Here is an 8,929-nt window from a genome sequence, read left to right as displayed (position 1 = left end):
TTTTTTTCCCCCCCCCCAACTCTACTTGGTCTATGTTTGCTCCCTTATTTTGCAGGTTCTCTCAATATGGATACTACTTCGGATATCTCTATCTCGGACAAATATCTTATCACTGAACTGGAACTCCCCATGTCATTCTCACCGTCCCCTAGCAAGGAGACCCCAGAACTACTGGAGATAGTTATCTCTGAACCCGATCCAAAATCTTCTCCTCACCAATGGGATCTCGTGTTGGTCGGAAAAATTTTAGTCCAAAATGGATTTCAGCCCTAAACGTCTCAAAATGCCTCTCATATGCTCGAATCCTCCAAAGATCTTGAAGTACATCAACTCGAGAGCCAGTTGTTCCTCATACAAACCTCCAATGAGGTAGAAATCCACCTGCCAATAGAGAAGTGGCTGAACAAATTGCTAAAAAGAATTCTCGCCAAGGCAATCCTAATCAAACAGGGGGCATTGCTTCACTCAAATCCCTAACTTCCTCAACAATACCGGTTACTGTTGTAATCGGCAGTCACTGAAAGGGGGTGAATCAGTGAGTCCAATTCCGATCCCAAAAACCTGTCTGATGTCTGGCCAAGAAAAACTTGATATACCTGTCCCTGTTTGCACACAGTCGTATGCACACTCAGCCTCTCATAGGCACTTCTAAGTGTACACACCCATTCCACATTCCATGCACTTCAATATAAAATGCAAACAACAAGCACCCACAACACAGGGTTTTTACAAGGTTCGGTAATTTGCCTACATCCCCGGAGTAGTGCCTGTAAAGGCTTCGTACCTACTCAATACACTACTTTTGACTGCACCCACAGTCGGGAGCACCCACACCCAATTTTCTCGAGTTGAAGCTGAGATGACACTCGTAGTGTCGGTACAATGTGTAGCACCCACCACACGGGAGCACCCACTCCCGGTGCTTAGCACCCACTAAGCACTCAATAAATAATACAGTAAATTTGGGTTTATATCAATGCCCTACAGTTAAGCCTTGCCTAGCAAATACATTCACAACTAGTTAGATGTTTAAGTTCATCCACAACTAACTAGTATGTAAACATTCATCCAAACTAACCCTAACATATATACATATTATCATATATGCATATAATGTAAATTCTAGGGTTAGAAAATCTCACAGCCCTTGTTTGTTGTTAGACTTTTGATCAATGAAACATCAAGAACACTCAAATACCTTCTCAAACCCACTTTAATGGAGTAAAGACACCTTCCATCAAGCAATAAACCTCATTCAATGATACCCATCAAGAGGGAAACTTTTCATAACAAAAATGTATCCTTCCTTCACTTAAAACTCATTTTTTTTTCTTCCATGGTGTAGGGTTTGAAAAAATGAAGTCCGAGTTAAAATGAGGGAGATATGACCATTTGAAGTTAGAGCAATGAGATAGTCCGAAATGGAATCTTCGTAGGGGTGGCGTAGGCTACACCGGCGGCGCGTGCAACAGGGGCAAAATCTGACGTATTCCGGATCTATGTGGCTTAACCCATAAAGGAGAATCATCCAAATCTAAGGGATTGGAATCTAAGCTCCAGTGATGATGCACATGCGACACACACTAGTCAATGCAATATGGTGTAGCGCCAGACCTCTTATATACACATAAGCCCCTGCTTCTATAAACTTTAATGCCAAAAACCCCTTATCAACTCAGACCTTTAAAACCTTGAAATTACACAAAAGCCCCTAAAATTTCAAACTTAAAATCCAGAAAATCCACCAACACCGAGAGCATCTGTTGATTTTCTAGACTTTTCAAAGACAGCCCTTGTTTGTTGTTAGCAGAGTTGTAGGGAAACTTCTCATAACATTTTTTTTTTCTTCCATGGTGTAGGGTTTGAAAAAATGAAGAAGCAGCAACTTGGTTCACCCAAATCCGAGTTAAAATGAGGGAGATATGAAAATCAACGGACAATAGATCCAAACCATTAGATTTGAATATTGATGATGTCATCATGAGTAGGTGCTGACATCGTCAGAAGTGTTGTCGACCACGGATTGGCTACATCAGCATATATTCCAGATCTATGTTGGCTTAACCCATAAAGGAGAATCATTTATAGGCCATTAGATCTGGATCTATAAGATCTACATAATCCAAATCTAAGGGATTGGAATCTAAGCTCCAGTGATGATGCACATGCGACACACACTAGTCAATGCAATATGGTGTAGCGCCAGACCATCATATCTAATACACTCCACCAATGAGAACAATCTGAGCTGTGTATTAAGGATCCTTCTGATTCTCTTATATACACATAAGCCCCTATTTCTATAAACTTTAATGCCAAAAACCCCTTATCAACTCAAACTATTAAATCACTCCATGCATACCAAGCTGCTCTATTATCTCATCGGTGACACTAAACACTGTCATGTCATCATTTTCATCCATGTCACCCAAACTGACCATCACTTAGAGAAGCTTAAAAATAAAATTAGATTTTTTTATTCCTTTTCCATTGATCCTCAAGGCCGCTCTGGTGGTATTTCTTATATGGAATGCAACTATTTTTGTATCTTTTCTTTCTACCTCACCTCATTTGGTTGATTTATTTATTTCAGATAATTCCCCTGGAATTACAGGTTTTCGTTTGACTCTTATATGCGGCCATCCACAATTGGAAATGCGCAAAATCTTATAGGATGAGCTCACTCAGTTAGGACGTACCATCTCTGGGCCATGGATCACAATGGGAGATTTTAATGAGATCCTCTCTTCGGAGGAGAAATATGAGGGATGTCCAAAGAATCATAACCAAATGCATTGCTTTCTCTCAGCAATCAATAATTGTGGCCTCTTTAAGCTAAGATTCACCGACCATCAAATTCCCATGGTCGAATAAAAGGAGGGGTTCAACACTTATAATGGAGAGTATTGATAAATGTCTCTGCACTTTTGATTTCATAAGAATTTTCATCGACGTCAAGGTTCATAGACATGCAATGGTGGGATCGGTGGGGTCCGATCATATTCATACCCCAATGTCCATCTCTTAGTCAAATTCAAAAAAGAGCCAGTCCCTCTTCCATTTCGAAGAAAAGTGGGAGGGGCATAGAGAACTTAAAGACCAAATGGCAGCAAAATAGAATGTGGACACCGTAGGCTCCCTCCTTTTTAAGCTTCACCAGAAGATAAAGCACTGTAGTAACAAGCTTCGGAGCTGGAGCAAATGCACCTTCGACAACACCCTCGCTGAAATAGTGTGCATCAAAGCAAAGCTTGAAGATCTCCAATTAAACATTTATTCAGATCAGCAGCATACTCTTGAGAGCCTATGATAGAATTGAATGGACTTTTTTAGAACAAATACTACTAAAATTTGGTTTTACAAGTCAATGGGTCCATTGGGTGAGGTGGGAGCAAGTCAGTCATGATCAAGTCGGTGGTTGCAAGTATCCTGACCTTTGCAATGTCAAACTTCCTCCTCCCCCATGAACTATGCAACAAATTCAATAAGCTTGGTAGAGAGTTCTAGTGGAGGAACAACCAAGGTCGTGGTATTCATTGGGTCAATTGGCATATACTATACAAAAGGAAGAATGAAGGGGGTCTTGGATTTAGGGATTTTGTCTCATTTAACCAGGATTTATAGGCTCGTCAATGTTGGAGCCTCATTCAGAACTCTAATAGCCTTTGGGTCAGACTCCTTAAGGGTAAATATTTCCCAAATAAAGATTTTCTTGATGTCACTACCTAGAGGCAGTGTTCGTGGGGTTGGAAGAGCCTTATGAAAGGCAGGGAACTTCTCCTCAAAGGGCTGCGGAACAAAGTTGGGAATGGCAATTCTACAAAAATTTTGGATCTGTGGGTTCCTACGCTTCCTATTGGCCATATCTCCTTCCACCTTGCCCATGCTCTGAATGCTCCGACTAGCACCCTGATCGATTGGCATTTTATGTGTTGGAAGTCTAACCCACTCCAAAGTTTTTTCTTGCCATCTACTATGCACGCCATTCTTCAACTTCCTATCCTATCTCCCATCACTGAAGACAGTTGGCTATGGTGTCTCTCCAAAAATGGAATTTTCTCGGTGCGGTCTGCTTACTTCTCCAACCCACCTCGTCTTGATTTTCCATTTACTAGCAATGTCAGCAACATAGACCCCTTTTGGTCTAAAATCTAGAAAATGCCAATTCTTCCTAAGATTCAAACCTTTCTTTGGAAGTGTGGACATAATGCTATCACCACATCCTTGAGGTTGGCTGACAGAGGAATTAGCATTGATCAATCATGCCCCATTGTCGTGTTGATGATGAGAGCATTATCCACACTTCTCCTTTCATGTGGTCATGCCCCTACATGTTGGAAGGCATCCCCTCTTAAGATCGATGTTTTTGATTTTTCTGGTGATAGCATCCAAGACCGGTACTCCTTCATCCATATCCGCTTCAAAGGAGCCTCTTCCCAATTAGACCTTGATCTTGTTTGGGGAACCGTCATCCGAGAGATTTGGAAGTCAAGGAACCATACCATTTTCGAGTCCAGAACACCATCCTTGGAGTCAACCTTCAACGGCTTTTCCACCTTGATCATTGAAGGTTTAGACATCCCATTCTGGTGTTTGCACCCCCCCCCCCCAGTGCATCAACCAATCTCATGTATCGACCATCAACTTGATAATTTCTACACTATTTTCTGCGATGGGTCCTGGGAGGCTGCCTCAAATTCAAGTGGAAGGGGATCAATTATTTGGGACCCAGGGAGTACTTTCTTGGCGGCGAAATGCAAGCGCCACATCTCTTTCTCGGCATTTGCCATTGAATTGAAAGCTATCCACGATGGTATGCTACTTGCCCAAAGCCTTGGGATTCAGAGGATCATCATCAAGTCTGACTGTCAAAGCGCAACCACCGCCCTCAACGGTGCCCCATCATCACTTGACTGGGTTACCTCGGCACTTTCTCCAATGTGGTCACTTTGTCTCGATATTTCATCCGTGTTCTTTTTAGGTTTATTGACAGGGATTCCAACTCCCTTGCGGATTTTCTTGCCTCAAGAGACAACAGGCTTAAAATTTCCCAAGTTTGGTGGATTCATCCTCCATCTTTCATTGTAAATAGGTCTCTTGTTGTGGCTCGGTGCTTCACTGAGTCTTCATTCTTTTTATTAAATTTTAGTTTTCTGACAAAAAAAAATATGTTTTATTTTTATTATTATTACTATTTTATTTTTTTTGTCTCATCGACAAAAGATATTTGTTTATTTATTTATTTTTTGTCTCATCCATCATCACAAGTTTAGCAATCTATTTTTGAAGGGTAATATGGTATTTAGCAAAGAAAAAAACTGTTGATGTTAACATTTGAGGTATATTCTCGAACAGAGACTGATGGTAGGGTGTCTGAATGCAATTTTGTATTACACAAGGGTTTTTCTATAATACTGACATTCTCTAGGGGTGACGTTGTAAATTACCTTTTTTTTAAATGCATTAATATTGGGTAAGTTAAAGATATTGTTTATTTATAATTATTATTTCTATTATTATTATTATTATTATTATTATTATTATTATTATTATTATTATTATTATTGTCTCATCCAATCATCAAGGATATTGTTTATTTATTTATTTTTTTGTCTCATCCATAATCACAAGTTTAACAATCGATTTTTTTGTCGGTATTGAACTGGTATTGGTCTCAATCGATACATTTCAATTTTGCATTCCCCGTTAGGGTTGCGACACATGGTTTTAGGGATTAAAAAAAAATAAAATGTGTGGTATCCAATTGGAACATATGATACCAATATAGAAATAAAATTAATAAATGTATTGGATTAGCAAAGCAAATACCCGATTGGAACATATGATCCCTTATTTATTTTGTTTTGCTAAAGTAAGTGGTTTTGATTCAAACCATGTTTTGAACCAGTCAATTTGAAAAAAGTGTAAAATGTTACATGTGAAAAGGAGGGGTAATCTGGGTATTTAAAAAGAGCATGGGAGAAAGAGATGTAAAAATAAAAAAGCAAGAGAGTATCAGAAAAAAAAAAAAAATAGCAAAATGTAGGGGAGTTTTAGTACGTATAGGCCAAGTATAGGAGAGTGATAGTAAATTCCCCTAAATAAATTTGTTACCCTATATAAAGGGTATATATGCCATTTTATTTGTACCACATGAATCGCCTACCTCAAGCTTACCAAAAAAATAACTGCCAACGTAAGCATCAACTAACAAAGCGCGTTGTTCAGGGGCGAAGGGCAGTTCTGTAACCTCCCTAACATTGTAACGATTTATTTCCCAAGTTACTTCTAAACCCCTTCCTTATGTTCGATAAAGATTACATTAAGTTTCCTTTTTTATTTCAATAAGTTTGAAAATTAATACTTTCCTTTTTATTTTTCTTTATAACCGGAGCCGTAAGGATTCCTCTTTGCAATAACTTTCTTATTTGAAACTGGAATTTTTCAGTCATTAAATTGGAAAGTGAAATCAGGAATCTACCAAGTTCCCATATATCCTTCTTCCACTAGGAGTTAAAGACTCCTAAATCCTAATCAGTTTTTGACTAATAATATACGGATCTGCCTCTATAAAAACAAAGCAAAACCCCATCGATCAATGTCACTTCAAACCCTTCTGCTCCAAAGTTTCAATCTCTGTTCTGTTCTGTGATCTGATCTGTTCTGTTCTGTTCTGTCCTGTTCTGTTCTCCAATGGCAACAACACAATCAGAAACTGCTCAAACAAACCTTCTCCTTCAACAACAACTTAAAGATCTGTTGAAGCATCCAGTGGAAGGTTTCTCTGTGGGTTTAGTAGATGAAAACAACATATATGAATGGAGTGTTAATATAATAGGACCAATGGATACTCTCTATGAATGGGGTTGTTTTAATGCAATCATGAGTTTTCCTGAAGAATACCCTTTTGGTCCTCCATCATTAAAGTTTGTTTCAGAGATGTGGCATCCTAATGTTTATCCTGATGGTGAAGTTTGTATATCAATACTTCATCCTCCTGGTGAAGATCCTAATGGCTATGAACTTGCTAGTGAGAGATGGTCACCTGTTCTTACTGTTGAAAGTATATTATTGAGTATTATCTCAATGTTATCGAGTCCTAATGATGAATCTCCTGCAAATATTGAAGCTGCTAAACAATGGAGAGATGATAAACGTGAGTTCAAGAGGAATGTTCGCAGGATCGTTGAAGCATCGCTTGGATAAGAAGATTTAATTTGATGGTGCAACATTACATGCATGAGACTCCATTCTTTTCTGTTTTTTCCCTTTTTAATGAAAATTCTCTTTGTTAGGAAACTTATTAGAGGTAGAGGTGGTGACCATATAGGTTTCTTGTTCTATTAAAAGAAAGAAAAAAGACAGTAGCTAGGTTTCTTGGTGTTTCTATTTTCCTTTTCTGTTATGTTTGCAGAATTTCATATTAGACTAATTCAAAGTATCTTTTGTTCCTCATATGTTTATTTATTTATTTATTTATTTGGCTGGTTCCTCATATGTTAAAATCCTTTCAACCCTTCAATGTTTGTGATTTTGTTCTTTTAATGGTATGGGATGGTTTTGCCCTATTTTGAGGGGAGAGAACCCTGTAAGTCTGGCATAGAAACACCAGACTAGTGGGCCAATGCAAAGATGTAAGAGCATTAGTGGGGTAACACGATCTTTTCACCCCTGAACAATTTATGTGTTTTATGCACCAAATTAGCACTTGTTTTTTTTCACTTTTTCTAAAAATAAATCAATTTTTAGATGGTTTTGGCGTTACTATGAATAAGTTTATATACTTCAGAGCTTGTGAGAGAGATGAATAAGCCTTTTGAGGTCCAGGTTGAGACCAAACATGCCTTCCAAGATGGGTTGACTCCGGTTGAAACATGGTTTGGCTTAGAACCAGGATCAGCCCATGCACTAAGTAGATAATTTACCATGTTTTCAAGGAAGAAAGGTTCTTCCTACATCAGTGTTATAAGAACCTTTCCTTCATTCTCTGCCATATGGACAACTGATGTGGCCATTCTGACGTTCAAAAGGCCGGTTATAGTGTCTAATTCAAATAGACACCAGGGGTGTTAATTCTAGGCCCGCATCGGTTAGAGTGATTAGAGAGCCCTGAGATCGGCTAGATCATTTATTAAATATGTCAGGCTCAAGTCCAAATCGAATAATATTTGGTGATTCTACACAAGGGCCTTAAACGGGATATGACTCCCTAAGAGCCCATTCATTTAGAAATAAAATGGCTCAGTAGCCCATTTAAGCCCATCTAAGGCCCTTGTGTAGAGCCTGTTTTGACTTTTAGCCCGTTTAAGGCCCGCTTAAGTCCTTTTTAACCTGATATTGGTAGCCTGATTAAAGACAGGTACCTGACCAATCACGTTATAAGTGGGACCATACTAATGTATGAGGATAGGGGCTGGTCACAGTCGGGATCCTAATCGGGGGGGGGGGGGGGGGGGGGGGGGGATCGATTAGGACTGACTGAAACAATCTCGACCGGATTGATTGACACCCATCCTCCAGCCATGCATCCCATGCATGCCTATAGTACACATACAACAACTGTTCTTCCCATAGCTTCGGATTTCAAAGCTCTGTTTTGCATTGGGTAAACTAATAGGGGTGAAATTTTACTTGAGAAATGGAGGACCTAAAATTCTACATACCCACAAATTTTGGTTCTCATCTGATCAGTTACCTTGTAACTGTTATTGTCTGAAATTGGCCTACAGGAAAGATTCCTAACCTTGTTATATGATTTGATATTCCCATATGCTTTGGTGCAGAACCTGCACTTGGTGTGGTGGTCTATAGATCTGTCCTCTCAAATATACCTTTAAACCAAAATTTGATATTCATGGGTAATGAAGATTTAGGCCATGGTTATTCATAACTCAAATTGAATCACTAAAATTGGTGTCTAAACTATATG

The 8,929-nt window shown here is 39.0% G+C and overlaps 2 pseudogenes; one reads left to right on the top strand and one right to left on the bottom strand.

Annotated features, from left to right (window-relative positions):
* LOC122070583 overlaps positions 1-4,580 on the bottom strand; it is a 7,775-nt pseudogene extending 3,195 nt beyond the window's left edge.
* Positions 4,581-6,693: 2,113 nt separating this feature from the next.
* Positions 6,694-7,221, top strand: LOC122070580 (annotated as a pseudogene).
* Positions 7,222-8,929: the final 1,708 nt, after the last annotated feature.

This window comes from Macadamia integrifolia, unplaced genomic scaffold, assembly GCF_013358625.1.
Source record: "Macadamia integrifolia cultivar HAES 741 unplaced genomic scaffold, SCU_Mint_v3 scaffold949, whole genome shotgun sequence".
Taxonomy (NCBI): Eukaryota; Viridiplantae; Streptophyta; class Magnoliopsida; order Proteales; family Proteaceae; genus Macadamia; species Macadamia integrifolia.
Note: the sequence above shows the minus strand (reverse complement) of the source record. Positions and strands in the feature narration are given on the sequence as shown.